Raw genomic sequence first — 27508 nt, forward strand, 5'->3', positions numbered from 1 at the left:
TTGCATGGCTAGATAGCACAAGTTTGGACACCTCAGACTCAGAGAGCTGAGAAAAAGAGGTGAGTGTGTGTGGTGTTGGTGTTGTATCTTGCGTGTTTGTTGTAGGTGCCGCAAATTGAGCACTGATTTTTGCAGTTTTGGTGCAGAAGAATGTAGCAAAGTCATCAGTAGTAAGTGTGGAGGATGCGGGTGGAGGAGGAGGATAGAGGAGGGAGGAAAATGTTTTAAAAAGTAGGCAAGGATTAGTGGCATTGTTGATTTTCAGACGGTAATACGTCTGCTTTGCAGAAGTAACCTCAGCTGAGAAAGAGGACAGAAGAGTTTGGTATGTTAAGAGATGTGCAGGATTTTTAGTTTTCCGCCAAATTCTCTCCGCAGCCCGAAGTTTTGAGCGATGCTCACGGAGAGCATCCGAGAGCCAGGGTGCAGGAGGACTGGCACGGGCTGGCCTGGATGCAAGAGGACATAATCGGTCTAGACATGATGCTAGTGTGGAGCAGAGTGTATTAGTGGCACTGTTCGAATCAAGTGCAGTGAGTTTGCGAGATGGAGGAAGAGAGTCTGAAACAATGGTGGATAGTCTATTGGGTGAGAGAGATCGTAGGTTTCTGCGAAAGGTAACCAGTGTAGGAGTGTGTGGCGGCTCAGGAGTAATGTGGATGTTGAGAGACAGAAGGAAATGATCAGATATTTGTAGTGGAGTTACTATTGTTTGATCAGTGAAGCAGTGTCGTGTGTAAATAAGGTCTAGCTGATTACCTGATTTGTGGGTAGCAGAAGTAGGTGCTCTTTTTAGGTCAAAAGAGGCAAGCAAAGTCTGAAAGTCTGCAGCTTGCGGTTTGTCAACGTAAATGTTGAAGTCACCTAGCACCAATAAGGGAGTGGCAAAATTAGAAAAAGATGAGAGAAGAACATCCAGTTCATCTAGGAAGTGACCTAATTTACCTGGTGGGCGGTAGATGACAACCACATTTATGTAGAAGGGGTGGATAATGGTGACTGCATGGAATTCAAAGGAGCTGATTGTTGGCAGGGACGGTATCAGATGTAACTTACAATGACATACTGTTTATAGTCATTAATGTCAAAAGTCACCAGTAATGATTTTCTCAAAGCAAGGCTTATAAAAGCTACATACATCAAATCTAATAATGTCTACTACTGACCCAGTTTATGAAACCAACACATTAATTTAAATTTAAGACAGTCCACCAGAAAATTATTTTGTTAATTTTTTACCCTACATTCCATCTGATCTTTGTACATCTCCCTCGAGATATATACAACCAAAACAAACTGTGCAAACTAATCCTTTAGTATTAAAGGCATGTCATCCTACAATTTTTAGCATAACTTTACCCTTCACCACACATGCTTGCATGAAAAGGCAAGACATCAGTTGGGAAAGAGATCTGGCAAATTGGACAAATCTGTAAAAAGTAAAAATAAATTAAACAATGTATGTTTGTAGCAAATTTGTTGAAGAACATACATATTCTACCCCATAAAAAGATTCTAAAATATTAAGAATAGTCTTAAATTTTTAATAGCTTCAAACACATTCTTTATGGAACCACGAATTGGGTATATTCAAATATAGTGAGTATACCCAAATACAAGAAATAGGCTTTGATCAAAGACCTGTAATGATGGTTCTAAGATGGGGTGAAGTGGGCTTGGCTGGTCAACAGTTTCGATTACATTTTCGTCTACATCATCATCTAGAATGGTCACATCATTTGAAAACTCCTAATAAAAGTAATCAAAATGCATTGGCATTGTAAATAAATAATATTGATAGAAAAATAAAACCATAATACTGTATTACTTACTGTCTCAGCTTCTTTACACTCTTCAATGTGTAAGGGCAGCAATGGCAGTGGTATTTTCTTACCACATTTCATACAGCTGGACTGTGGCATCTTAGCAAACTCCACAGAATCATAAGGTAATGGTTCAGTGGAAAGCTGTTCCTGTAATGGAACTACAAACAGCATGTTCTTTCCATTATTTGACACTGATTTTAGGAGTCGAGTTGAGTATCCATCAGCATCTGTGGGAATTATAGACAGCTTACGCCGCCCACCCCCACCAAATGGCAAAATCAATTGAGAATCACATTCAGGACTACTGTTGCCTTCTTGGGCTAGCAATATTGTTATAAATGTGTCACCTAAAATTTTGGACAGAAATGTTCTATAAAGCTCTGTTTACCACTGGAAAACTGAAGTAGGGCATGCCATAATCTTAGAACATGGCAGAAAACATGTCCTTGACTAAAAAGTTTAAACTAATGAAGCTTATTACTAAATTATTAACGCCAACAAAGCACATACCAGTTTCATTAATTTACAAAAGTGCAAAGTTATTGCAAATGCACACAAATCATTTTTTGTTTATATGTAACATGCAAAACATAAATACCTGTAGACTTGTAAAACATCCAGCCACCCTGAAGTGTTTTTAATTTGGGAAACTCTCCTTCAAGCAGACTGACAATCTTAAGAATGAAACAAAATTCATCATTTAGTTTTTTTTTTTTTTTTTTTTCCAACAGATATAAAACTCCCATCAATTCCTAGTATTATAGTAACATTTGCAATTACCTCACTGTGTTTAAAATTATCTGGAACAGTTAAAAGCCTTTTTCCAAGTCCAGCATGGACAAGCTCAAGGTCTTCATCTCCTTTTGGTGTGAAGGGTGTGGGTTCAGAGAGGACATGGATTTGAAAATCAGTTTTTTTAATGTTACCAGGTTTGGCCACAGAAAAATCTCTGTCCCAAACATACTTGGGAATTGCCTATAGTGACAAAAGGGCAAAATGAATAAACATATTAATAATAAGAAACATTTTTTGCATGACACAAAAAGTTGTGTTTTACAGTAAACATGAAAAATTACCTTTTTAAGGCTTGCCTTACCATGTTTTCAGGCTCTGCAGGCAAAGGAATGGTCCCACTTGAGATGCTTTCTCTCATTGGTCTACTACCACTAGCTAGTGCATTTCTTTACGAAGATGGAGTAAGGCCCCTGGCTAATACATCGATCAGAGCTTTTGCTGCTATTTCTACTTCTGATGACAGTGCCTGTAAGACAAATACCAATTATACCTTTTATCATTTATCTTCATAGTCCGCGATCAACACTGCCGACCCCCACCCCGCCCGTTCCTTACAGTCGGCGATCATCTCCTCTCTCCACCCCCCATACCCACCCACACCCAAAACGGCATTACGCTCTCCCGGTCTTCACTTTAGTACGCGATCGATTCCACCCCCAAATTAGTCCTCGATCAAATTTATAGCTGAGCTCCCTTGAATGACAATCCTAGAATTGACCATGACAGAAGCCATGCTATTTTACACGACCATCCCGTTCTTCACTCGCCATGTTGGCTTAATAACGGACTTAATTTACGTTATAAAGTTTACATTATAAACAACAGCAGCCATTGCTTTAACAAACGTTTGATACTTAATCTTTGCATACATAAACCACTATAGAAATCAAGTAACCACTTACCCGCGCATCCCGCTCTTCACCTGCCATGCTAAATAGAGGAGTATTCTTCTTCTTAGAGGATCATCTCCGTTAATTAGGTCAGACTGCGCAAATGGAGCGCACAGTGAAGCGCTTCGGTCATTCCCACATTCTCAGGGAGTTGTGATTGGTTGAACAGTAAGCTCGCATCTTATTGGCTACAGGGCACGAGTGACTCACGTGGGAGGTGTGTGCTGACAGGAAAGTCTCAAAAATGCACACACTCGTATTCAGGGTGAGTTGTACGTGAGAGAGGATTTGCACATTCTCATTCAGGATGAACTCGTGAATTTTAAACATTCAAAACTTTTTGTACACTCTTATATATTTGCAAATGGTGTTTTGCATTTGTGAAATGTATTTTGTGAAAATGTATTTTTATTTTGTGCATGTGAATTGTTTTTGTGAGTATAAATAAATATTTTACGCATGTGAATTTGGCTACGCATGTGTACATCGTGTCTTTTGCGTGAATTATTATTGAGTCTAATCTCTCTCCATAGAAAAACACTTTTTATCAGATCTGGACTCCGTTGCTTGAATATGTAGGTCCTAGGATTTCAGGTACATTTTTGCAAAACCTTACATCACCATAAACTTTGGTTAATTTATGTACTTTTCTATTTTTATTATTACTCCGTATTTTTATGTCTTCTTTTTGATTTTGATTTTTCATTATGTGCTGTGATGGTAAGAAATTTCTTGGTTGTAAGCTGTTGTCATTGTTCTGTTCTTTTTTGTTTTGTTAAAATAAAGACAAAAAAATGTATTTCGAAGAATTCCAGTTTGTCAGCAGATAGTGTCGGCGCATCAAACATTCCTTTGCATAGTGGTTTGGTTGTCTAGGACTATGATTCTCGTTCATGCTGTGAGAAATCCCAGATTCAAATTTCGGTTGAGCCCTTACAGTTGTCTTTTGTTTTGTAAGGGCGTTGTGGCTTACACTGAGGCCTTTTTCTGAGAATGCCGGTTTGTCAGCAGATAGTGTTGCCATATAAAGTTACTGTTTTGCAGTGGCTCGTTGATCTAGGGGTATGATTCTCGCTTAGGGTGCCCTTGATTCGTTAGAGAAAGTTTTCTGACTATCTGATGCTTCTGACACCATGTGAAATAAATTCAATTTAGAGGCTCGTTGGTCTAGGGGTATGATTCGCGCTTTGCTTTTGCGCTTTTGCGCTTTGTGTGAAAGGTCCTGGGTTCAAATCCCGGACGAGCCCTTGCAGATGTTATGTGTTTTATAGGGCACTATGTCTATCATTAAAATGTCTTTCGAAGAATTCCAGTTTGTCAGCAGATAAAGTCGCCACATAAAACATTCCTTTGCATAGTGGCTTGCTGGTCTAGGAGTATGATTTTCGTTCATGCAATGAAAAATCCCAGATTCAAATTTCGGTTGAGCCCTTACAGTTGTCTGCTGTTTTGTAAGGTCGTTGTGGCTTACACAGAGGCCTTTTTTCTGAGAATGCCAGTTCGTCAGCAGATAGTGTTGCTATATAAAGTTGCTGTTTTGCAGTGGCTCGGTGGTCTAGGGGTATGATTCTCACTTAGGGTGCCCTTGATTCGTTAGGGAAAGATTTCTGACTATCTGACGCCTTGTGAAATTCTCTCAATTTAGTGGTTCATTGGTCTATCTGTATGATTCTCGCTTCGATTGCGAGAGGACACGGGTTCAATTCTTGGATGAGCCCTTGCAGGTGTACTGTGTTTTACAGGGCATTATATCTTTCGTAAAAACGTCTTTCAAAGAATTCCAATTTGTCAGCAGATAGTGTCGCCACCTAAAATATTTCTTGCATAGTGGCTTGCTGGTCTAGGAGTATGATTCTCGTTCATGCCATGAGAAATCCTAGGTTCAAATTTCAGTTGAACCCTTACAGTTGTCTTTTGTTTTGTAAGGGCGTTGTGGCTTACACAGAGGCCTTTTTCTGAGAATGCCGGTTTGTCAGCAGATAGTGTTGCCATGTAAAGTTACTGTTTTGCAGTGGCTCGTTGGTCTAGGGGTATGATTCTGGCTTAGGGTGCCCTTGATTCGTCAGAGAAAGTTTTCTGACTATCTGATGCTTCTGACGCCATGTGAAATCTTATCACAATAGTGGCTCGTTGGTCTAGGGGTATGATTCTCGCTTTGGGTGTGAGAGGTCCCGGGTTCAAATCCCGGACGAGCCCTTGCAGGTGTCATGTGTTTTACAGGGCACTATGACTTTTATTAAAATGTCTTTCGAAGAATTCCAGTTTGTCAGCAGATAGTGTCGCCACATAAAGCATTCCTTTGCATAGTGGCTTGCTGGTCTTGGAGTATGATTTTCGTTCATGCAATGAGAAATCCCAGATTCAAATTTCGGTTGAGCCCTTACATTTGTCTGCTGTTTTGTAAGTTCTACGGGCTTACACAGAGGCCTTTTTTCTGAGAATGCCAGTTCATCAGCAGATAGTTTTGCCATGTAAAGTGGCTGTTACAGTAGCTAGTTGGTTTAGGGGTATGATTCTCGCTTAGGGTGCCATTGATTCGTTAGAGAAAGTTTTCTGACTATCTGATGGTTCTGACGCCATGTGAAGTTTTATCAAAGTAGTGGCTCGTTGGCCTAGGGGTATGATTCTCGCTTTGGTTGAGAGAGGTCCCGGGTTCATATCCCGGACGAGCCCTTGCAGGTATCATGTGTTTTACAGGGCACTATGACTTTCATTAAAATGTCTTTCGAAGAATTCCAGTTTGTCAGCAGATAGTGTCGCCACATAAAACATTCCTTTGCATAGTGGCTTGCTGGTCTAGGCGTATGATTTTCGTTCATGCAATGAGAAATCCCAGATTCAGATTTCGGTTGAGCCCTTACACTTGTCTGCTGTTTTGTAAGGTTGTTGTGGCTTACACAGAGGCCTTTTTTCTGAGAATGCCAGTTTGTCAGCAGATAGTGTTGCCATATAAAGTTGCTGTTTTGCAGTGGCTCGGTGGTCTAGGGGTATGATTCTCACTTAGGGTGCCCTTGATTCGTTAGAGAAAGATTTCTGACCATCTGACGTCTTGTGAAATTCTCTCAATTTAGTGGCTCATTGGTCTATGGGTATGATTCTCGCTTCGGTTGCGAGAGGACCCGGGTTCAGTTCCTGGATTAGCCCTTGCAGGTGTACTGTGTTTTACAGGGCATTATGTCTTTCGGAAAAACGTCTTTCAAAGATTTCCAATTTGTCAGCAGATAGTGTCGCCACAAAAAATATTTCTTGCATAGTGGCTTGCTGTTCTAGGAGTTTGATTCTCGTTCATGCCATGAGAAATCCTAGGTTCAAATTTCAGTTGAACCCTTACAGTTGTCTTTTGTTTTGTAAGGGCGTTGTGGCTTACACAGAGGCCTTTTTTCTGAGAATGCCGGTTTGTCAGCAGATAGTGTTGCCATGTAAAGTGGCTGTTTTGCAGTTGCTCGTTGGTCTACGGGCATGATTCTCGCTTAAGATGCGAGAGGTCTCGTGTGACAAAGGAGTTTGTCACTGGCCTGCGGCAGAGCTGTACACCCACATATTCACGCACACACACATAACTTACCTTCACTCCACCAGCCGATCTACCGAGTGCACACGGGAGATTGCGCTGTAATAAAAACACATACACGCACAAACACATTATATACTCCATTAATCCTTGCATTTTCTGACACGCCATAAATCACACCGCAAACATTTGTCTTACCTGTGTGTCCGTTTGTGTTTGTGTTTGTTCGTCTCGTTGCGTTTCTGTTGCGTCTCTCTTCCGGGTTGCGCAATCGCGGCTACGGGAGGCAAAAGGGGCCAAAAAGGTCATGCGCAGCAGTTTATGCACAGTGATGCACTGCGCATGCGCTGAGTGGTTGGGCACCCGGGGGAGACTATGTGTTTTATGTGGGGGATGAAAAGAATGGGAAAACAATAAAAAAAGAAGTATTCATGACATGTGAAAATGCTGATTTAATAATTTTGGTTTTAAGTTATATAGTAATACAAATGAAGTGTATGAAAGTGTGAAATGCTTACCTGAAAGATTGTTTATGTCCATACTTACCTTATACTTACCTTCAATATAGTTTAATCCAAACTGGGCGGAGTCACTCACTATAAATAGAGTGACTTGTGCTCAGTTCAGTGTGGGAGTCGTTAAAGATAGAAGGTGTGAGTAGTGGTGAATGGTTGGTTTGATAATTCTGGATAGAAAATATTTTGTATATAATTATTTTGTTACTTTATTGTCTTTATTTGTTTGTTTTGTTGTTTGTTTATTTTTGTATATATATATATATATATATATATATATATATATATATATATATATATATATATATATATATATATATAATTTTTTTTTTTTTTTTGTCTACTTTATTTTTTTGGATTTTTGGATTGGACACTTTTGCACTGTAAATAAACGCACCTTGCACCATAGTGCTACGTCGACTGAGCCATCATTTATTTTTTTCTTGTTTCACACACACCCTAAAAACGCCTCTGTGTGACAAGTGGTGTCAGAAGTGGGATGGCCAGTCGTAGAAAAGTGACTTCTGGAAAACAGGCCAGGAAGGGTCTGCGGTCACAAAAACCTGTGCTGGAAGAGGTAGCATGGGACACTATGGACGAAGAGGAGACAGCCAGTGCAGAGGGTGCCGAAGCCATGTCCCCTAGAGTTAAACCTGAATCAAAAGGTATGGAGAGCGATGTAGTGGCATTGATGAGGACATTTCTGACAGCTCAGTCAAAAAGGGAAGAAGGCCTCATCTATGAGCTACGGGGGTTGCGAGAGTCACTGCACATACAATACATTCCTTTGCATAGTGGCTTGCTGGTCTAGGAGTATGATTTTTGTTCATGCAATGAAAAATCCCAGATTCAAATTTCGGTTGAGCCCTTACAGTTGTCTGCTGTTTTGTAAGGTCGTTGTGGCTTACACAGAGGCCTTTTTTCTGAGAATGCCAGTTCGTCAGCAGATAGTGTTGCCATATAAAGTTGCTGTTTTGCAGTGGCTCGGTGGTCTAGGGGTATGATTCCCACTTAGGGTGCCCTTGATTCGTTAGGGAAAGATTTCTGACTATCTGACGCCTTGTGAAATTCTCTCAATTTAGTGGTTCATTGGTCTATCTGTATGATTCTCGCTTCGATTGCGAGAGGACACGGGTTCAATTCTCGGATGAGCCCTTGCAGGTGTAATGTGTTTTACAGGGCATTATATCTTTCGTAAAAACGTCTTTCAAAGAATTCCAATTTGTCAGCAGATAGTGTCGCCACATAAAATATTTCTTGCATAGTGGCTTGCTGGTCTAGGAGTATGATTCTCGTTCATGCCATGAGGAATCCTAGGTTCAAATTTCAGTTGAACCCTTACAGTTGTCTTTTGTTTTGTAAGGGCGTTGTGGCTTACACAGAGGCCTTTTTCTGAGAATGCCGGTTTGTCAGCAGATAGTGTTGCCATGTAAAGTTACTGTTTTGCAGTGGCTAGTTGGTCTAGGGGTATGATTCTGGCTTAGGGTGCCCTTGATTCGTCAGAGAAAGTTTTCTGACTATCTGATGCTTCTGACGCCATGTGAAATTTTATCACAGTAGTGGGTCGTTGGTCTAGGGGTATGATTCTCGCTTTGGGTGTGAGAGGTCCCGGGTTCAAATCCCGGACGAGCCCTTGCAGGTGTCATGTGTTTTACAGGGCACTATGACTTTCATTAAAATGTCTTTCGAAGAATTCCAGTTTGTCAGCAGATAGTGTCGCCACATAAAACATTCCTTTGCATAGTGGCTTGCTGGTCTAGGAGTATGATTTTCGTTCATGCAATGAGAAATCCCAGATTCAAATTTCGGTTGAGCCCTTACATTTGTCTGCTGTTTTGTAAGGTCTACGGGCTTACACAGAGGCCTTTTTTCTGAGAATGCCAGTTCATCAGCAGATAGTTTTGCCATGTAAAGTGGCTGTTACAGTAGCTAGTTGGTTTAGGGGTATGATTCTCGCTTAGGGTGCCATTGATTCGTTAGAGAAAGTTTTCTGACTATCTGATGGTTCTGACGCCATGTGAAGTTTTATCAATGTAGTGGCTCGTTGGCCTAGGGGTATGATTCTCGCTTTGGTTGAGAGAAGTCCCGGGTTCATATCCCGGACGAGCCCTTGCAGGTATCATGTGTTTTACAGGGCACTATGACTTTCATTAAAATGTCTTTCGAAGAATTCCAGTTTGTCAGCAGATAGTGTCGCCACATAAAACATTCCTTTGCATAGTGGCTTGCTGGTCTAGGAGTTTGATTCTCGCTCATGCCATGAGAAATCCTAGGTTCAAATTTCAGTTGAACCCTTACAGTTGTCTTTTGTTTTGTAAGGGCGTTGTGGCTTACACAGAGGCCTTTTTTCTGAGAATGCCGGTTTGTCAGCAGATAGTGTTGCCATGTAAAGTGGCTGTTTTGCAGTTGCTCGTTGGTCTACGGGCATGACTCTCGCTTAAGATGCGAGAGGTCTCGTTTTCAAATCCTGGACGAACCATTGCAGAAGTCCCGGGTCCAAATCAAGCAAAAGCCCTGCTTCAATGTTTGTTAGATAAGGATTTCTGACCATCTGTTCCTTCTGATGTCTTGTAAAATATTCAAGCTTTTGTGGCTCGTTGCTCTAGGGGTATGATTCTCGCTTAGGGTGCGAGAGGTCCCGGGTTCAAATCCCGGACACGCCCTTGCAGTTACTCTTTTGTTTTACAGGGCATTATGGCTTTCATAAAAAAACGTTTTTCGAAGAATTCCAGTTTGTCAGCAGATAGTGTCGGCACATAAAGCATTCCTTTGCATAGTGGTTTGGTTGTCTAGGACTATGATTCTCGTTCATGCCGTGAGAAATCCCAGATTCAAATTTCGGTTGAGCCCTTACAGTTGTCCGCTGTTTTGTAAGGGCGTTGTGGCTTACACAGAGGCCTTTTTTCTGAGAATGCCAGTTCGTCAGCTGATAGTGTTGCCATATAAAGCTACTGTTTTGCAGTGGCTCGTTGGTCTTGGGGTATGATTCTCGCTTCGGGTGTGAGAGGTCCCGGGTTCAAATCCCGGACGAGCCCTTACAGTTGTTATGTGTTTTACAGGGCACTATGTCTTTCATTAAAATGTCTTTCGAAGAATTCCAGTTTGTCAGCAGATAGTGTCGCCACATAAAACATTCCTTTGCATAGTGGCTTGCTGGTCTAGGAGTATGATTTTCGTTCATGCAATGAAAAATCCCAGATTCAAATTTCGGTTGAGCCCTTACAGTTGTCTGCTGTTTTGTAAGGTCGTTGTGGCTTACACAGAGGCCTTTTTTCTGAGAATGCCAGTTCGTCAGCAGATAGTGTTGCCATATAAAGTTGCTGTTTTGCAGTGGCTCGGTCGTCTAGGGATATGATTCTCACTTAGGGTGCCCTTGATTCGTTAGGGAAAGATTTCTGACTATCTGACGCCTTGTGAAATTCTCTCAATTTAGTGGTTCATTGGTCTATCTGTATGATTCTCGCTTCGATTGCGAGAGGACACGGGTTCAATTCTCGGATGAGCCCTTGCAGGTGTACTGTGTTTTACAGGGCATTATATCTTTCGTAAAAACGTCTTTCAAAGAATTCCAATTTGTCAGCAGATAGTGTCGCCACATAAAATATTTCTTGCATAGTGGCTTGCTGGTCTAGGCGTATGATTCTCGTTCATGCCATGAGAAATCCTAGGTTCAAATTTCAGTTGAACCCTTACAGTTGTCTTTTGTTTTGTAAGGGCGTTGTGGCTTACACAGAGGCCTTTTTTCTGAGAATGCCGGTTTGTCAGCAGATAGTGTTGCCATGTAAAGTGGCTGTTTTGCAGTTGCTCGTTGGTCTACGGGCATGATTCTCGCTTAAGATGCGAGAGTTCTCGTTTTCAAATCCTGGACGAACCATTGCAGAAGTCCCGGGTCCAAATGAAGCAAAAGCCCTGCTTCAATGTTTGTTAGATAAGGATTTCTGACCATCTGTTCCTTCTGATGTTTTGTAAAATATTCAAGCTTTTGTGGCTCGTTGGTCTAGGGGTATGATTCTCGCTTAGGGTGCGAGAGGTCCTGGGTTCAAATCCCGGACGAGCCCTTGCAGTTATTCTTTTGTTTTACAGGGCATTATGGCTTTCATAAAAAACGTTTTTCGAAGAATTCCAGTTTGTCAGCAGATAGTGTCGGCACATAAAGCATTCCTTTGCATAGTGGTTTGGTTGTCTAGGACTATGATTCTCGTTCATGCCGTGAGAAATCCCAGATTCAAATTTCGGTTGAGCCCTTACAGTTGTCCGCTGTTTTGTAAGGGCGTTGTGGCTTACACAGTGGCCTTTTTTCTGAGAATGCCAGTTCGTCAGCTGATAGTGTTGCCATATAAAGCTACTGTTTTGCAGTGGCTCGTTGGTCTAGGGGTATGATTCTCGCTTCGGGTGTGAGAGGTCCCGGGTTCAAATCCCGGACGAGCCCTTACAGGTGTTATGTGTTTTACAGGGCACTATGTCTTTCATTAAAATGTCTTTCGAAGAATTCCAGTTAGTCAGCAGATAGTGTCGCCACATAAAACATTCCTTTGCATAGTGTCTTGCTGGTCTAGGAGTATGATTTTCGTTCATGCAATGAAAAATCCCAGATTCAAATTTCGGTTGAGCCCTTACAGTTGTCTGCTGTTTTGTAAGGTCGTTGTGGCTTACACAGAGGCCTTTTTTCTGAGAATGCCGGTTCGTCAGCAGATAGTGTTGCCATATAAAGTTGCTGTTTTGCAGTGGCTCGGTCGTCTAGGGGTATGATTCTCACTTAGGGTGCCCTTGATTCGTTAGGGAAAGATTTCTGACTATCTGACGCCTTGTGAAATTCTCTCAATTTAGTGGTTCATTGGTCTATCTGTATGATTCTCGCTTCGGTTGCGAGAGGACACGGGTTCAATTCTCGGATGAGCCCTTGCAGGTGTACTGTGTTTTACAGGGCATTATATCTTTCGTAAAAACGTCTTTCAAAGAATTCCAATTTGTCAGCAGATAGTGTCGCCACATAAAATATTTCTTGCATAGTGGCTTGCTGGTCTAGGAGTATGATTCTCGTTCATGCCATGAGAAATCCTAGGTTCAAATTTCAGTTGAACCCTTACAGTTGTCTTTTGTTTTGTAAGGGCGTTGTGGCTTACACAGAGGCCTTTTTCTGAGAATGCTGGTTTGTCAGCAGATAGTGTTGCCATGTAAAGTTACTGTTTTGCAGTGGCTCGTTGGTCTAGGGGTATGATTCTGGCTTAGGGTGCCCTTGATTCGTCAGAGAAAGTTTTCTGACTATCTGATGCTTCTGACGCCATGTGAAATTTTATCACAGTAGTGGGTCGTTGGTCTAGGGGTATGATTCTCGCTTTGGGTGTGAGAGGTCCCGGGTTCAAATCCCGGACGAGCCCTTGCAGGTGTCATGTGTTTTACAGGGCACTATGACTTTCATTAAAATGTCTTTCGAAGAATTCCAGTTTGTCAGCAGATAGTGTCGCCACATAAAACATTCCTTTGCATAGTGGCTTGCTGGTCTAGGAGTATGATTTTCGTTCATGCAATGAGAAATCCCAGATTCAAATTTCGGTTGAGCCCTTACATTTGTCTGCTGTTTTGTAAGGTCTACGGGCTTACACAGAGGCCTTTTTTCTGAGAATGCCAGTTCATCAGCAGATAGTTTTGCCATGTAAAGTGGCTGTTACAGTAGCTAGTTGGTTTAGGGGTATGATTCTCGCTTAGGGTGCCATTGATTCGTTAGAGAAAGTTTTCTGACTATCTGATGGTTCTGACGCCATGTGAAGTTTTATCAATGTAGTGGCTCGTTGGCCTAGGGGTATGATTCTCGCTTTGGTTGAGAGAAGTCCCGGGTTCATATCCCGGACGAGCCCTTGCAGGTATCATGTGTTTTACAGGGCACTATGACTTTCATTAAAATGTCTTTCGAAGAATTCCAGTTTGTCAGCAGATAGTGTCGCCACATAAAACATTCCTTTGCATAGTGGCTTGCTGGTCTAGGAGTTTGATTCTCGCTCATGCCATGAGAAATCCTAGGTTCAAATTTCAGTTGAACCCTTACAGTTGTCTTTTGTTTTGTAAGGGCGTTGTGGCTTACACAGAGGCCTTTTTTCTGAGAATGCCGGTTTGTCAGCAGATAGTGTTGCCATGTAAAGTGGCTGTTTTGCAGTTGCTCGTTGGTCTACGGGCATGACTCTCGCTTAAGATGCGAGAGGTCTCGTTTTCAAATCCTGGACGAACCATTGCAGAAGTCCCGGGTCCAAATCAAGCAAAAGCCCTGCTTCAATGTTTGTTAGATAAGGATTTCTGACCATCTGTTCCTTCTGATGTCTTGTAAAATATTCAAGCTTTTGTGGCTCGTTGCTCTAGGGGTATGATTCTCGCTTAGGGTGCGAGAGGTCCCGGGTTCAAATCCCGGACACGCCCTTGCAGTTACTCTTTTGTTTTACAGGGCATTATGGCTTTCATAAAAAAACGTTTTTCGAAGAATTCCAGTTTGTCAGCAGATAGTGTCGGCACATAAAGCATTCCTTTGCATAGTGGTTTGGTTGTCTAGGACTATGATTCTCGTTCATGCCGTGAGAAATCCCAGATTCAAATTTCGGTTGAGCCCTTACAGTTGTCCGCTGTTTTGTAAGGGCGTTGTGGCTTACACAGAGGCCTTTTTTCTGAGAATGCCAGTTCGTCAGCTGATAGTGTTGCCATATAAAGCTACTGTTTTGCAGTGGCTCGTTGGTCTTGGGGTATGATTCTCGCTTCGGGTGTGAGAGGTCCCGGGTTCAAATCCCGGACGAGCCCTTACAGTTGTTATGTGTTTTACAGGGCACTATGTCTTTCATTAAAATGTCTTTCGAAGAATTCCAGTTTGTCAGCAGATAGTGTCGCCACATAAAACATTCCTTTGCATAGTGGCTTGCTGGTCTAGGAGTATGATTTTCGTTCATGCAATGAAAAATCCCAGATTCAAATTTCGGTTGAGCCCTTACAGTTGTCTGCTGTTTTGTAAGGTCGTTGTGGCTTACACAGAGGCCTTTTTTCTGAGAATGCCAGTTCGTCAGCAGATAGTGTTGCCATATAAAGTTGCTGTTTTGCAGTGGCTCGGTCGTCTAGGGATATGATTCTCACTTAGGGTGCCCTTGATTCGTTAGGGAAAGATTTCTGACTATCTGACGCCTTGTGAAATTCTCTCAATTTAGTGGTTCATTGGTCTATCTGTATGATTCTCGCTTCGATTGCGAGAGGACACGGGTTCAATTCTCGGATGAGCCCTTGCAGGTGTACTGTGTTTTACAGGGCATTATATCTTTCGTAAAAACGTCTTTCAAAGAATTCCAATTTGTCAGCAGATAGTGTCGCCACATAAAATATTTCTTGCATAGTGGCTTGCTGGTCTAGGCGTATGATTCTCGTTCATGCCATGAGAAATCCTAGGTTCAAATTTCAGTTGAACCCTTACAGTTGTCTTTTGTTTTGTAAGGGCGTTGTGGCTTACACAGAGGCCTTTTTTCTGAGAATGCCGGTTTGTCAGCAGATAGTGTTGCCATGTAAAGTGGCTGTTTTGCAGTTGCTCGTTGGTCTACGGGCATGATTCTCGCTTAAGATGCGAGAGTTCTCGTTTTCAAATCCTGGACGAACCATTGCAGAAGTCCCGGGTCCAAATGAAGCAAAAGCCCTGCTTCAATGTTTGTTAGATAAGGATTTCTGACCATCTGTTCCTTCTGATGTTTTGTAAAATATTCAAGCTTTTGTGGCTCGTTGGTCTAGGGGTATGATTCTCGCTTAGGGTGCGAGAGGTCCTGGGTTCAAATCCCGGACGAGCCCTTGCAGTTATTCTTTTGTTTTACAGGGCATTATGGCTTTCATAAAAAACGTTTTTCGAAGAATTCCAGTTTGTCAGCAGATAGTGTCGGCACATAAAGCATTCCTTTGCATAGTGGTTTGGTTGTCTAGGACTATGATTCTCGTTCATGCCGTGAGAAATCCCAGATTCAAATTTCGGTTGAGCCCTTACAGTTGTCCGCTGTTTTGTAAGGGCGTTGTGGCTTACACAGTGGCCTTTTTTCTGAGAATGCCAGTTCGTCAGCTGATAGTGTTGCCATATAAAGCTACTGTTTTGCAGTGGCTCGTTGGTCTAGGGGTATGATTCTCGCTTCGGGTGTGAGAGGTCCCGGGTTCAAATCCCGGACGAGCCCTTACAGGTGTTATGTGTTTTACAGGGCACTATGTCTTTCATTAAAATGTCTTTCGAAGAATTCCAGTTAGTCAGCAGATAGTGTCGCCACATAAAACATTCCTTTGCATAGTGTCTTGCTGGTCTAGGAGTATGATTTTCGTTCATGCAATGAAAAATCCCAGATTCAAATTTCGGTTGAGCCCTTACAGTTGTCTGCTGTTTTGTAAGGTCGTTGTGGCTTACACAGAGGCCTTTTTTCTGAGAATGCCGGTTCGTCAGCAGATAGTGTTGCCATATAAAGTTGCTGTTTTGCAGTGGCTCGGTCGTCTAGGGGTATGATTCTCACTTAGGGTGCCCTTGATTCGTTAGGGAAAGATTTCTGACTATCTGACGCCTTGTGAAATTCTCTCAATTTAGTGGTTCATTGGTCTATCTGTATGATTCTCGCTTCGGTTGCGAGAGGACACGGGTTCAATTCTCGGATGAGCCCTTGCAGGTGTACTGTGTTTTACAGGGCATTATATCTTTCGTAAAAACGTCTTTCAAAGAATTCCAATTTGTCAGCAGATAGTGTCGCCACATAAAATATTTCTTGCATAGTGGCTTGCTGGTCTAGGAGTATGATTCTCGTTCATGCCATGAGAAATCCTAGGTTCAAATTTCAGTTGAACCCTTACAGTTGTCTTTTGTTTTGTAAGGGCGTTGTGGCTTACACAGAGGCCTTTTTCTGAGAATGCTGGTTTGTCAGCAGATAGTGTTGCCATGTAAAGTTACTGTTTTGCAGTGGCTCGTTGGTCTAGGGGTATGATTCTGGCTTAGGGTGCCCTTGATTCGTCAGAGAAAGTTTTCTGACTATCTGATGCTTCTGACGCCATGTGAAATCTTATCACAGTAGTGGCTCGTTGGTCTAGGGGTATGATTCTCGCTTTGGGTGTGAGAGGTCCCGGGTTCAAATCCCGAACGAGCCCTTGCAGGTGTCATGTGTTTTACAGGGCACTATGACTTTCATTAAAATGTCTTTCGAAGAATTCCAGTTTGTCAGCAGATAGTGTCGCCACATAAAACATTCCTTTGCATAATGGCTTGCTGGTCTAGGAGTATGATTTTCGTTCATGCAATGAGAAATCCCAGATTCAAATTTCGGTTGAGCCCTTACATTTGTCTGCTGTTTTGTAAGGTCTACGGGCTTACACAGAGGCCATTTTTCTGAGAATGCCAGTTCATCAGCAGATAGTGTTGCCATGTAAAGTGGCTGTTTTGCAGTTGCTCGTTGGTCTACGGGCATGATTCTCGCTTAAGATACGAGAGGTCTCGTTTTCAAATCCTGGACGAACCATTGCAGAAGTCCCGGGTCCAAATGAAGCAAAAGCCCTGCTTCAATGTTTGTTAGATAAGGATTTCTGACCATCTGTTCCTTCTGATGTCTTGTAAAATATTCAAGCTTTTGTGGCTCGTTGGTCTAGGGGTATGATTCTCGCTTAGGGTGCGAGAGGTCCCGTGTTCAAATCCCGGACACGCCCTTGCAGTTACTCTTTTGTTTTACAGGGCATTATGGCTTTCATAAAAAATGTTTTTCGAAGAATTCCAGTTTGTCAGCAGATAGTGTCGGCACATAAAGCATTCCTTTGCATAGTGGTTTGGTTGTCTAGGACTATGATTCTCGTTCATGCCGTGAGAAATCCCAGATTCAAATTTCGGTTGAGCCCTTACAGTTGTCCGCTGTTTTGTAAGGGCGTTGTGGCTTACACAGAGGCCTTTTTTCTGAGAATGCCAGTTCGTCAGCTGATAGTGTTGCCATATAAAGCTACTGTTTTGCAGTGGCTCGTTGGTCTAGGGGTATGATTCTCGCTTCGGGTGTGAGAGGTCCCGGGTTCAAATCCCGGACGAGCCCCTACAGGTGTTATTTGTTTTACAGGGCACTATGTCTTTCATTAAAATGTCTTTCGAAGAATTCCAGTTTGTTAGCAGATAGTGTCGCCACATAAAACATTCCTTTGCATAGTGGCTTGCTGGTCTAGGAGTTTGATTCTCGTTCATGCCATGAGAAATCCTAGGTTCAAATTTCAGTTGAACCCTTACAGTTGTCTTTTGTTTTGTAAGGGCGTTGTGGCTTACACAGAGGCCTTTTTTCTGAGAATGCCGGTTTGTCAGCAGATAGTGTTGCCATGTAAAGTGGCTGTTTTGCAGTTGCTCGTTGGTCTACGGGCATAATTCTCGCATAAGGTGCGAGAGCTCCCGTTTTCAAATCCTGGACGAACCATTGCAGAAGTCCCGGGTCCAAATGAAGCAAAAGCCCTGCTTCAGTGTTTGTTAGATAAGGATTTCTGACCATTTGTTGCTTCTGATGTCTTGTGAAATATTCAAACTTTTGTGGCTCGTTGGTCTAGGGGTATGAATCTCGCTTAGGGTGTGAGAGGTCCCGGGTTTAAATCCCAGACGAGTTCTTGCAGTTATTCTGTTGTTTTACAGGGCATTATGGCTTTCATAAAAAATGTTTTTCGAAGAATTCCAGTTTGTCAGCAGATAGTGTCGCCACATAAAATATTTCTTGCATAGTGGCTTGCTGTTCTAGGAGTTTGATTCTCGTTCATGCCATGAGAAATCCTAGGTTCAAATTTCAGTTGAACCCTTACAGTTGTCTTTTGTTTTGTAAGGGCGTTGTGGCTTACACAGAGGCCTTTTTTTCTGAGAATGCCGGTTTGTCAGCAGATAGTGTTGCCATGTAAAGTGGCTGTTTTGCAGTTGCTCGTTGGTCTACAGGCTTGATTCTCGCATAAGGTGCAAGAGGTCCCGTTTTCAAATCCTGGACGAACCATTGCAGAAGTCCTGGGTCCAAATGAAGCAAAAGCCCTGCTTCAATGTTTGTTAGATAAGGATTTCTGACCATCTGTTGCTTCAGATGTCTTGTGAAATATTCAAGCTTTTGTGGCTCGTTGGTCTAGGGGTGTGATTCTCGCTTAGGGTGCGAGAGGTCCCGAGTTCAAATCCCGGACGAGCCCTTGCAGTTATTTTGTTGTTTTACAGGGCATTATGGCTTTCATAAAAAACGTTTTTCAAAGAATTCCAGTTTGTCAGCAGATAGTGTCGCCACATAAAACATTCCTTTGCATAGTGGCTTGCTGGTCTAGGAGTATGATTTTTGTTCATGCAATGAAAAATCCCAGATTCAAATTTCGGTTGAGCCCTTACAGTTGTCTGCTGTTTTGTAAGGTCGTTGTGGCTTACACAGAGGCCTTTTTTCTGAGAATGCCAGTTCGTCAGCAGATAGTGTTGCCATATAAAGTTGCTGTTTTGCAGTGGCTCGGTGGTCTAGGGGTATGATTCTCACTTAGGGTGCCCTTGATTCGTTAGGGAAAGATTTCTGACTATCTTACGCCTTGTGAAATTCTCTCAATTTAGTGGTTCATTGGTCTATCTGTATGATTCTCGCTTCGATTGCGAGAGGACACGGGTTCAATTCTCGGATGAACCCTTGCAGGTGTACTGTGTTTTACAGGGCATTATATCTTTCGTAAAAACGTCTTTCAAAGAATTCCAATTTGTCAGCAGATAGTGTCGCCACATAAAATATTTCTTGCATAGTGGCTTGCTGGTCTAGGAGTATGATTCTCGTTCATGCCATGAGAAATCCTAGGTTCAAATTTCAGTTGAACCCTTACAGTTGTCTTTTGTTTTGTAAGGGCGTTGTGGCTTACACAGAGGCCTTTTTCTGAGAATGCCGGTTTGTCAGCAGATAGTGTTGCCATGTAAAGTTACTGTTTTGCAGTGGCTAGTTGGTCTAGGGGTATGATTCTGGCTTAGGGTGCCCTTGATTCGTCAGAAAAAAGTTTTCTGACTATCTGATGCTTCTGACGCCATGTGAAATTCTATCACAGTAGTGGCTCGTTGGTCTAGGGGTATGATTCTCGCTTTGGGTGTGAGAGGTCCCGGGTTCAAATCCCGGACGAGCCCTTGCAGGTGTCATGTGTTTTACAGGGCACTATGACTTTCATTAAAATGTCTTTCGAAGAATTCCAGTTTGTCAGCAGATAGTGTCGCCACATAAAACATTCCTTTGCATAGTGGCTTGCTGGTCTAGGAGTATGATTTTCGTTCATGCAATGAGAAATCCCAGATTCAAATTTCGGTTGAGCCCTTACATTTGTCTGCTGTTTTGTAAGGTCTACGGGCTTACACAGAGGCCTTTTTTCTGAGAATGCCAGTTCATCAGCAGATAGTTTTGCCATGTAAAGTGGCTGTTACAGTAGCTAGTTGGTTTAGGGGTATGATTCTCGCTTAGGGTGCCATTGATTCGTTAGAGAAAGTTTTCTGACTATCTGATGGTTCTGACGCCATGTGAAGTTTTATTAATGTAGTGGCTCGTTGGCCTAGGGGTATGATTCTCGCTTTGGTTGAGAGAGGTCCCGGGTTCATATCCCGGATGAGCCCTTGCAGGTATCATGTGTTTTACAGGGCACTATGACTTTCATTAAAATGTCTTTCGAAGAATTCCAGTTTGTCAGCAGATAGTGTCGCCACATAAAACATTCCTTTGCATAGTGGCTTGCTGGTCTAGGCGTATGATTTTCGTTCATGCAATGAGAAATCCCAGATTCAGATTTCGGTTGAGCCCTTACACTTGTCTGCTGTTTTGTAAGGTTGTTGTGGCTTACACAGAGGCCTTTTTTCTGAGAATGCCAGTTTGTCAGCAGATAGTGTTGCCATATAAAGTTGCTGTTTTGCAGTGGCTCGGTGGTCTAGGGGTATGATTCTCACTTAGGGTGCCCTTGATTCGTTAGAGAAAGATTTCTGACCATCTGACTTCTTGTGAAATTCTCTCAATTTAGTGGCTCATTGGTCTATGGGTATGATTCTCGCTTCGGTTGCGAGAGGACCCGGGTTCAGTTCCTGGATTAGCCCTTGCAGGTGTACTGTGTTTTACAGGGCATTATGTCTTTCGGAAAAACATCTTTCAAGATTTCTAATTTGTCAGCAGATAGTGTCGCCACAAAAAATATTTCTTGCATAGTGGCTTGCTGTTCTAGGAGTTTGATTCTCGTTCATGCCATGAGAAATCCTAGGTTCAAATTTCAGTTGAACCCTTACAGTTGTCTTTTGTTTTGTAAGGGCGTTGTGGCTTACACAGAGGCCTTTTTTCTGAGAATGCCGGTTTGTCAGCAGATAGTGTTGCCATGTAAAGTGGCTGTTTTGCAGTTGCTCGTTGGTCTACGGGCATGATTCTCGCTTAAGATGCGAGAGGTCTCGTTTTCAAATCCTGGACGAACCATTGCAGAAGTCCCGGGTCCAAATGAAGCAAAAGCCCTGCTTCAATGTTTGTTAGATAAGGATTTCTGACCATCTGTTCCTTCTGATGTCTTGTAAAATATTCAAGCTTTTGTGGCTCGTTGGTCTAGGGCTATGATTCTCGCTTAGGGTGCGAGAGGTCCCGGGTTCAAATCCCGGACGAGCCCTTGCAGTTAATCTTTTGTTTTACAGGGCATTATGGCTTTCATAAAAAACGTTTTTCGAAGAATTCCAGTTTGTCAGCAGATAGTGTCGGCACATAAAGCATTCCTTTGCATAGTGGTTTGGTTGTCTAGGACTATGATTCTCGTTCATGCCGTGAGAAATCCCAGATTCAAATTTCGGTTGAGCCCTTACAGTTGTCCGCTGTTTTGTAAGGGCGTTGTGGCTTACACAGAGGCCTTTTTTCTGAGAATGCCAGTTCGTCAGCTGATAGTGTTGCCATATAAAGCTACTGTTTTGCAGTGGCTCGTTGGTCTAGGGGTATGATTCTCGCTTCGGGTGTGAGAGGTCCCGGGTTCAAATCCCGGACGAGCCCTTACAGGTGTTATGTGTTTTACAGGGCACTATGTCTTTCGTAAAAACGTCTTTCAAAGAATTCCAATTTGTCAGCAGATAGTGTCGCCACATAAAATATTTCTTGCATAGTGGCTTGCTGGTCTAGGAGTATGATTCTCGTTCATGCCATGAGAAATCCTAGGTTCAAATTTCAGTTGAACCCTTACAGTTGTCTTTTGTTTTGTAAGGGCGTTGTGGCTTACACTGAGGCCTTTTTCTGAGAATGCCGGTTTGTCAGCAGATAGTGTTGCCATGTAAAGTTACTGTTTTGCAGTGGCTCGTTGGTCTAGGGGTATGATTCTGGCTTAGGGTGCCCTTGATTCGTCAGAGAAAGTTTTCTGACTATCTGATGCTTCTGACACCATGTGAAATCTTATCACAGAAGTGGCTCGTTGGTCTAGGGGTATGATTCTCGCTTTGGGTGTGAGAGGTCCCGGGTTCAAATCCCGGACGAGCCCTTGCAGGTGTCATGTGTTTTACAGGGCACTATGACTTTCATTAAAATGTCTTTCGAAGAATTCCAGTTTGTCAGCAGATAGTGTCGCCACATAAAACATTCCTTTGCATAGTGGCTTATAGGCGTATGATTTTCGTTCATGCAATGAGAAATCCCAGATTCAAATTTCGGTTGAGCCCTTACATTTGCCTGCTGTTTTGTAAGGTCTACGGGCTTAAACAGAGGCCTTTTTTTTGAGAATGCCAGTTCATCAGCAGATAGTTTTGCCATGTAAAGTGGCTGTTACAGTAGCTAGTTGGTTTAGGGGTATGATTCTCGCTTAGGGTGCCATTGATTCGTTAAAGAAAGTTTTCTGACTATCTGATGGTTCTGACGCCATGTGAAGTTTTATCAATGTAGTGGCTCGTTGGCCTAGGGGTATGATTCTCGCTTTGGTTGAGAGAGGTCCTGGGTTAATATCCCGGACGAGCCCTTGCAGGTATCATGTGTTTTACAGGGCACTATGACTTTCATTAAAATGTCTTTCGAAGAATTCCAGTTTGTCAGCAGATAGTGTCGCCACATAAAACATTCCTTTGCATAGTGGCTTGCTGGTCTAGGCGTATGATTTTCGTTCATGCAATGAGAAATCCCACATTCAGATTTCGGTTGAGCCCTTACACTTGTCTGCTGTTTTGTAAGGTTGTTGTGGCTTACACAGAGGCCTTTTTTTCTGAGAATGCCAGTTTGTCAGCAGATAGTGTTGCCATATAAAGTTGCTGTTTTGCAGTGGCTCGGTGGTCTAGGGGTATGATTCTCACTTAGGGTGCCCTTGATTCGTTAGAGAAAGATTTCTGACTATCTGACGTCTTGTGAAATTCTCTCAATTTAGTGGCTCATTGGTCTATGGGTATGATTCTCGCTTCGGTTGCGAGAGGACCCGGGTTCAGTTCCTGGATTAGCCCCTGCAGGTGTACTGTGTTTTACAGGGCATTATGTCTTTCGGAAAAACGTCTTTCAAAGATTTCCAATTTGTCAGCAGATAGTGTCGCCACATAAAATATTTCTTGCATAGTGGCTTGCTGTTCTAGGAGTTTGATTCTCGTTCATGCCATGAGAAATCCTAGGTTCAAACTTCAGTTGAACCCTTACAGTTGTCTTTTGTTTTGTAAGGGCGTTGTGGCTTACACAGAGGCCTTTTTTCTGAGAATGCCGGTTTGTCAGCAGATAGTGTTGCCATGTAAAGTGGCTGTTTTGCAGTTGCTCGTTGGTCTACGGGCATGATTCTCGCTTAAGATGCGAGAGGTCTCGTTTTCAAATCCTGGACGAACCATTGCAGAAGTCCCGGGTCCAAATGAATCAAAAGCCCTGCTTCAATGTTTGTTAGATAAGGATTTCTGACCACCTGTTCCTTCTGATGTCTTGTAAAATATTCAAGCTTTTGTGGCTCGTTGGTCTAGGGGTATGATTCTCGCTTAGGGTGCGAGAGGTCCCGGGTTCAAATCCCGGACAAGCCCTTGCAGTTATTCTTTTGTTTTACAGGGCATTATGGCTTTCATAAAAAACGTTTTTCGAAGAATTCCAGTTTGTCAGCAGATAGTGTCGGCACATAAAGCATTCCTTTGCATAGTGGTTTGGTTGTCTAGGACTATGATTCTCGTTCATGCCGTGAGAAATCCCAGATTCAAATTTCGGTTGAGCCCTTACAGTTGTCCGCTGTTTTGTAAGGGCGTTGTGGCTTACACAGAGGCCTTTTTTCTGAGAATGCCAGTTCGTCAGCTGATAGTGTTGCCATATAAAGTTACTGTTTTGCAGTGGCTCGTTGGTCTAGGGGTATGATTCTCGCTTAGGGTGCCCTTGATTCGTTAGAGAAAGTTTTCTGACTATCTGATGCTTCTGACATCATGTGAAATGAATTCAACTTAGTGGCTCGTTGGTCAAGGGGTATGATTCAAGCTTCGGGTGTGAGAGGTCCCGGGTTCAAATACCGGACGAGCCCTTACAGGTGTTATGTGTTTTACAGGGCACTATGTCTTTCATTATAATGTCTTTCGAAGAATTCCAGTTTGTCAGCAGATAGTGTCGCCACATAAAACATTCCTTTGCATAGTGGCTTGCTGGTCTAGGAGTTGGATTCTCGTTCATGCCATGAGAAATCCTAGGTTCAATTTTCAGTTGAACCCTTACAGTTGTCTTTTGTTTTGTAAGGGCGTTGTGGCTTACGCCTGTTTCACACCGCAAGCGTCAGCGGCGCGTGAGCAGAGCGTGCGCAGCGCGCATGTCGAGCAGTAGCAGCACGCAGGCGTTTGCCTTTCACACCAGCTGCGTTTGCAGCGCACAGCTCTTCGGCAGCTGCTGCAGAGATCAACCTATCTGTCTATTCTATTTAGTTACCCATGTCTCTCTATATACAAATACACTTTTTAAACTTTTCATCTGCACCAAGGCCCCACCTATGCTGTTTCGTTAACCTGCAAATATTTATTTTACAAATTTTATAGATCAAATAGTACTGTATGCTTCTCAAGCTAACTTATATGAGAAGTGTCTACAGTCAGAAGACAATCACCTGTGATATCATGTTATTTGTTTTTTGATTATCAGGTTGCTGTAGACCTAGTTATAATCATATTTATACAATATATTTATAATGATATTTATACATGATCAAACTAGTGTTAATTTCTCCGCTTCAGTGATGTCCAGCGGCAGAATAACAGCTCGTTAATTCATGCTCGTGCAGATGATGAGACGGACAAAAGTAATTAATGCATGCCATTCTTTTACTTATTTTCGTGTTGTCAGATTCAGAGTGCAATTTGTGCAAACAGCTCCCGGTAGGAATAACTCGAGTGAACATAAAACAAAGCCGATTAAAACTTTCTTCCTCTGCTCCGCTGCACAGAACACAGCGAGCTCACATCATCCAGCATGCGTGTCGAACTACACTACCCACAATACACTTCGCTATGGACTACAATTCCCGTAAATATTCTATTTCCCCTCTCCTACAACACTAGTGTGCAACTGATACTAAAATTGTTTTACATTTGGTTTTGTAGTTCGGACCTAAATAAATGTTTGTTGCCGTTTTAAATCGTTTTAAGTTCATTTGAATGACTATATATAAACCATTTGACATTATTAACGCATTTATTGGGTAAAATTGCTACTTTTTACTGTCATTCAATGTGTTTTGGTCGTTGTCAATGCACTGTCACTTTAATTGAGCGTGAGCAGCGCGTCAAAAATAGACCCAGCGCCGAAACTATCGCTGCACTGCTGCTTCGGCGACGCTCACGCCTCGCTCTGACGCGCTGCTGCTGCGTGCGGTATGAAAGCTCTAATCTGTTAACATGGACGCCGAAAACACACGCGCTGCTCACGCTCTGCTCACGCGCCGCTGACGCTTGCGGTGTGAAACAGGCGTTACACAGAGGCCTTTTTTCTGAGAATGCCGGTTTGTCTGCAGATAGTGTTGCCATGTAAAGTGGCTGTTTTGCAGTTGCTCGTTGGTCTACAGGCTTGATTCTCGCATAAGGTGCGAGAGGTCCCGTTTTCAAATCCTGGACGAACCATTGCAGAAGTCCTGGGTCCAAATGAAGCAAAAGCCCTGCTTCAATGTTTGTTAGATAAGGATTTCTGACCATTTGTTGCTTGAGATGTCTTGTGAAATATCCAAGCTTTTGTGGCTCGTTGGTCTAGGGGTATGATTCTCGCTTAGGGTGCGAGAGCTCCTGGGTTCAAATCCCAGACGAGCCCTTGCAGTTATTCTGTTGTTTTACAGGGCATTATGGCTTTCATAAAAAACATTTTTCGAAGAATTCCAGTTTGTCAGCAGATAGTGTCGCCACATAAAACATTCCTTTGCATAGTGGCTTGCTGGTCTAGGAGTATGATTTTCGTTCATGCAATGAAAAATCCCAGATTCAAATTTCGGTTGAGCCCTTACAGTTGTCTGCTGTTTTGTAAGGTCGTTGTGGCTTACACAGAGGCCTTTTTTCTGAGAATGCCAGTTCGTCAGCAGATAGTGTTGCCATATAAAGTTGCTGTTTTGCAGTGGCTCGGTGGTCTAGGGGTATGATTCTCACTTAGGGTGCCCTTGATTCATTAGGGAAAGATTTCTGACTATCTGACGCCTTGTGAAATTCTCTCAATTTAGTGGTTCATTGGTCTATCTGTATGGTTCTCGCTTCGATTGCGAGAGGACCCGGGTTCAATTCTCGGATGAGCCCTTGCAGGTGTACTGTGTTTTACAGGGCATTATATCTTTCGTAAAAACGTCTTTCAAAGAATTCCAATTTGTCAGCAGATAGTGTCGCCACATAAAATATTTCTTGCATAGTGGCTTGCTGGTCTAGGAGTATGATTCTCGTTCATGCCATGAGAAATCCTAGGTTCAAATTTCAGTTGAACCCTTACAGTTGTCTTTTGTTTTGTAAGGGCGTTGTGGCTTACACAGAGGCCTTTTTTCTGAGAATGCCAGTTCGTCAGCTGATAGTGTTGCCATATAAAATTACTGTTCTGCAGTGGCTCGTTGGTCTAGGGGTATGATTCTCGCTTAGGGTGCCCTTGATTCGTTTGACAAAGATTTCTGACAATCCGATGCTTCTGACACCATGTGAAATTCTCTCAATTTAATGGCTCGTTGGTCTAGGGGTATTATTCTTGCTTCGGGTGTGAGAGGTCCTGTGTTCAAATCCCGAACGAGCCCTTGCAGCTGTCATGTGTTTTACAGGGCACTATGACTTTCATTAAAATGTCTTTCAAAGAATTCCATTTTGTCAGCTGATAGTGTTGCCATATATAGTTACTGTTTTGCAGTGGCACGTTGGTCTAGGGGTATGATTCTTGCTTCGGGTGCGAGAGGTCCTGTGGTCAAACCTTGGATGAGCCGTTGCAGGTGTCCAATGTTTTACAGGGCATTATATCTTTCGTAAAAATGTCTTTCGAAGAATTCCAGTTTGTCAGCAGATAGTATTGCCATGTAAAGTGGCAGTTTTACAGTAGCTCATTGGTCTAGGGGCTTGACTTGGCATAAGGTGCGAGAGGTCCCATTTTCAAATCCTGGACGAGCCATTGTAGAAGTCCTGGGTCCAAATGAAGCAAAAGCCCTGCTTCAATGTTTGTTAGATAAGGATTTCTGACCATTTGTTCCTTCTGATGTCTTGTGAAATAGTCAAGCTTATGTAGCTCGTTGTTCTAGGGGTATGATTCTCGCTTAGAGTGTGAAAAGTCCTGGTTTCAAATCCCAAACGAGTCCCTACAGTTTCTCTATTGTTTCGCAGGGCATTATGGCTTTCATAAAAAACGTTTTTCGAAGAATTCCAGTTTGTCAGCAGATAGTGTCGGCACATAAAACATTCCTTTGCATAGTGGCTTGGTTGTCAAGGAGTATGATTCTCGTTCATGCCGTGAGAAATCCCAGATTCAAATTTCGGTTGAGCCCTTACAGTTGTCTGCTGTTTTGTAAGGGCTTTGTGGCTTACACAAAGGCCTTTTTTCTGAGAATGCCGGTTTGTCAGTAGATAGTTTTGCC

At 42.7% G+C, this 27508-nt stretch overlaps 17 non-coding genes across 17 annotated transcripts; all 17 read left to right on the plus strand.

Annotated features, from left to right (window-relative positions):
- Window positions 1-5635: 5635 nt before the first annotated feature.
- Window positions 5636-5707, plus strand: trnap-ugg (transfer RNA proline (anticodon UGG)). The gene has a single exon. It is a non-coding gene; the product is annotated as a tRNA-Pro (tRNA).
- A 3391-nt stretch (window positions 5708-9098) lies between these two features.
- Window positions 9099-9170, plus strand: trnap-ugg (transfer RNA proline (anticodon UGG)). The gene has a single exon. It is a non-coding gene; the product is annotated as a tRNA-Pro (tRNA).
- A 1330-nt stretch (window positions 9171-10500) lies between these two features.
- trnap-cgg (transfer RNA proline (anticodon CGG)) lies at window positions 10501-10572 on the plus strand. The gene has a single exon. It is a non-coding gene; the product is annotated as a tRNA-Pro (tRNA).
- Window positions 10573-11523: 951 nt separating this feature from the next.
- On the plus strand, window positions 11524-11595 carry trnap-agg (transfer RNA proline (anticodon AGG)). The gene has a single exon. It is a non-coding gene; the product is annotated as a tRNA-Pro (tRNA).
- Window positions 11596-11894: 299 nt separating this feature from the next.
- Window positions 11895-11966, plus strand: trnap-cgg (transfer RNA proline (anticodon CGG)). The gene has a single exon. It is a non-coding gene; the product is annotated as a tRNA-Pro (tRNA).
- Window positions 11967-12843: 877 nt separating this feature from the next.
- trnap-ugg (transfer RNA proline (anticodon UGG)) lies at window positions 12844-12915 on the plus strand. Its single transcript has one exon. It is a non-coding gene; the product is annotated as a tRNA-Pro (tRNA).
- Window positions 12916-14245: 1330 nt separating this feature from the next.
- Window positions 14246-14317, plus strand: trnap-cgg (transfer RNA proline (anticodon CGG)). Its single transcript has one exon. It is a non-coding gene; the product is annotated as a tRNA-Pro (tRNA).
- A 951-nt stretch (window positions 14318-15268) lies between these two features.
- trnap-agg (transfer RNA proline (anticodon AGG)) lies at window positions 15269-15340 on the plus strand. The gene has a single exon. It is a non-coding gene; the product is annotated as a tRNA-Pro (tRNA).
- Window positions 15341-15639: 299 nt separating this feature from the next.
- trnap-cgg (transfer RNA proline (anticodon CGG)) lies at window positions 15640-15711 on the plus strand. The gene has a single exon. It is a non-coding gene; the product is annotated as a tRNA-Pro (tRNA).
- An 877-nt stretch (window positions 15712-16588) lies between these two features.
- trnap-ugg (transfer RNA proline (anticodon UGG)) lies at window positions 16589-16660 on the plus strand. The gene has a single exon. It is a non-coding gene; the product is annotated as a tRNA-Pro (tRNA).
- Window positions 16661-17511: 851 nt separating this feature from the next.
- On the plus strand, window positions 17512-17583 carry trnap-cgg (transfer RNA proline (anticodon CGG)). The gene has a single exon. It is a non-coding gene; the product is annotated as a tRNA-Pro (tRNA).
- Window positions 17584-19571: 1988 nt separating this feature from the next.
- On the plus strand, window positions 19572-19643 carry trnap-ugg (transfer RNA proline (anticodon UGG)). Its single transcript has one exon. It is a non-coding gene; the product is annotated as a tRNA-Pro (tRNA).
- Window positions 19644-21070: 1427 nt separating this feature from the next.
- trnap-agg (transfer RNA proline (anticodon AGG)) lies at window positions 21071-21142 on the plus strand. The gene has a single exon. It is a non-coding gene; the product is annotated as a tRNA-Pro (tRNA).
- Window positions 21143-21441: 299 nt separating this feature from the next.
- On the plus strand, window positions 21442-21513 carry trnap-cgg (transfer RNA proline (anticodon CGG)). The gene has a single exon. It is a non-coding gene; the product is annotated as a tRNA-Pro (tRNA).
- Window positions 21514-21919: 406 nt separating this feature from the next.
- On the plus strand, window positions 21920-21991 carry trnap-ugg (transfer RNA proline (anticodon UGG)). The gene has a single exon. It is a non-coding gene; the product is annotated as a tRNA-Pro (tRNA).
- A 1423-nt stretch (window positions 21992-23414) lies between these two features.
- Window positions 23415-23486, plus strand: trnap-agg (transfer RNA proline (anticodon AGG)). Its single transcript has one exon. It is a non-coding gene; the product is annotated as a tRNA-Pro (tRNA).
- Window positions 23487-25659: 2173 nt separating this feature from the next.
- On the plus strand, window positions 25660-25731 carry trnap-agg (transfer RNA proline (anticodon AGG)). The gene has a single exon. It is a non-coding gene; the product is annotated as a tRNA-Pro (tRNA).
- Window positions 25732-27508: the final 1777 nt, after the last annotated feature.

The sequence above is a fragment of the Danio rerio genome, chromosome 4 (assembly GCF_049306965.1).
Source record: "Danio rerio strain Tuebingen ecotype United States chromosome 4, GRCz12tu, whole genome shotgun sequence".
NCBI lineage: Eukaryota > Metazoa > Chordata > Actinopteri > Cypriniformes > Danionidae > Danio > Danio rerio.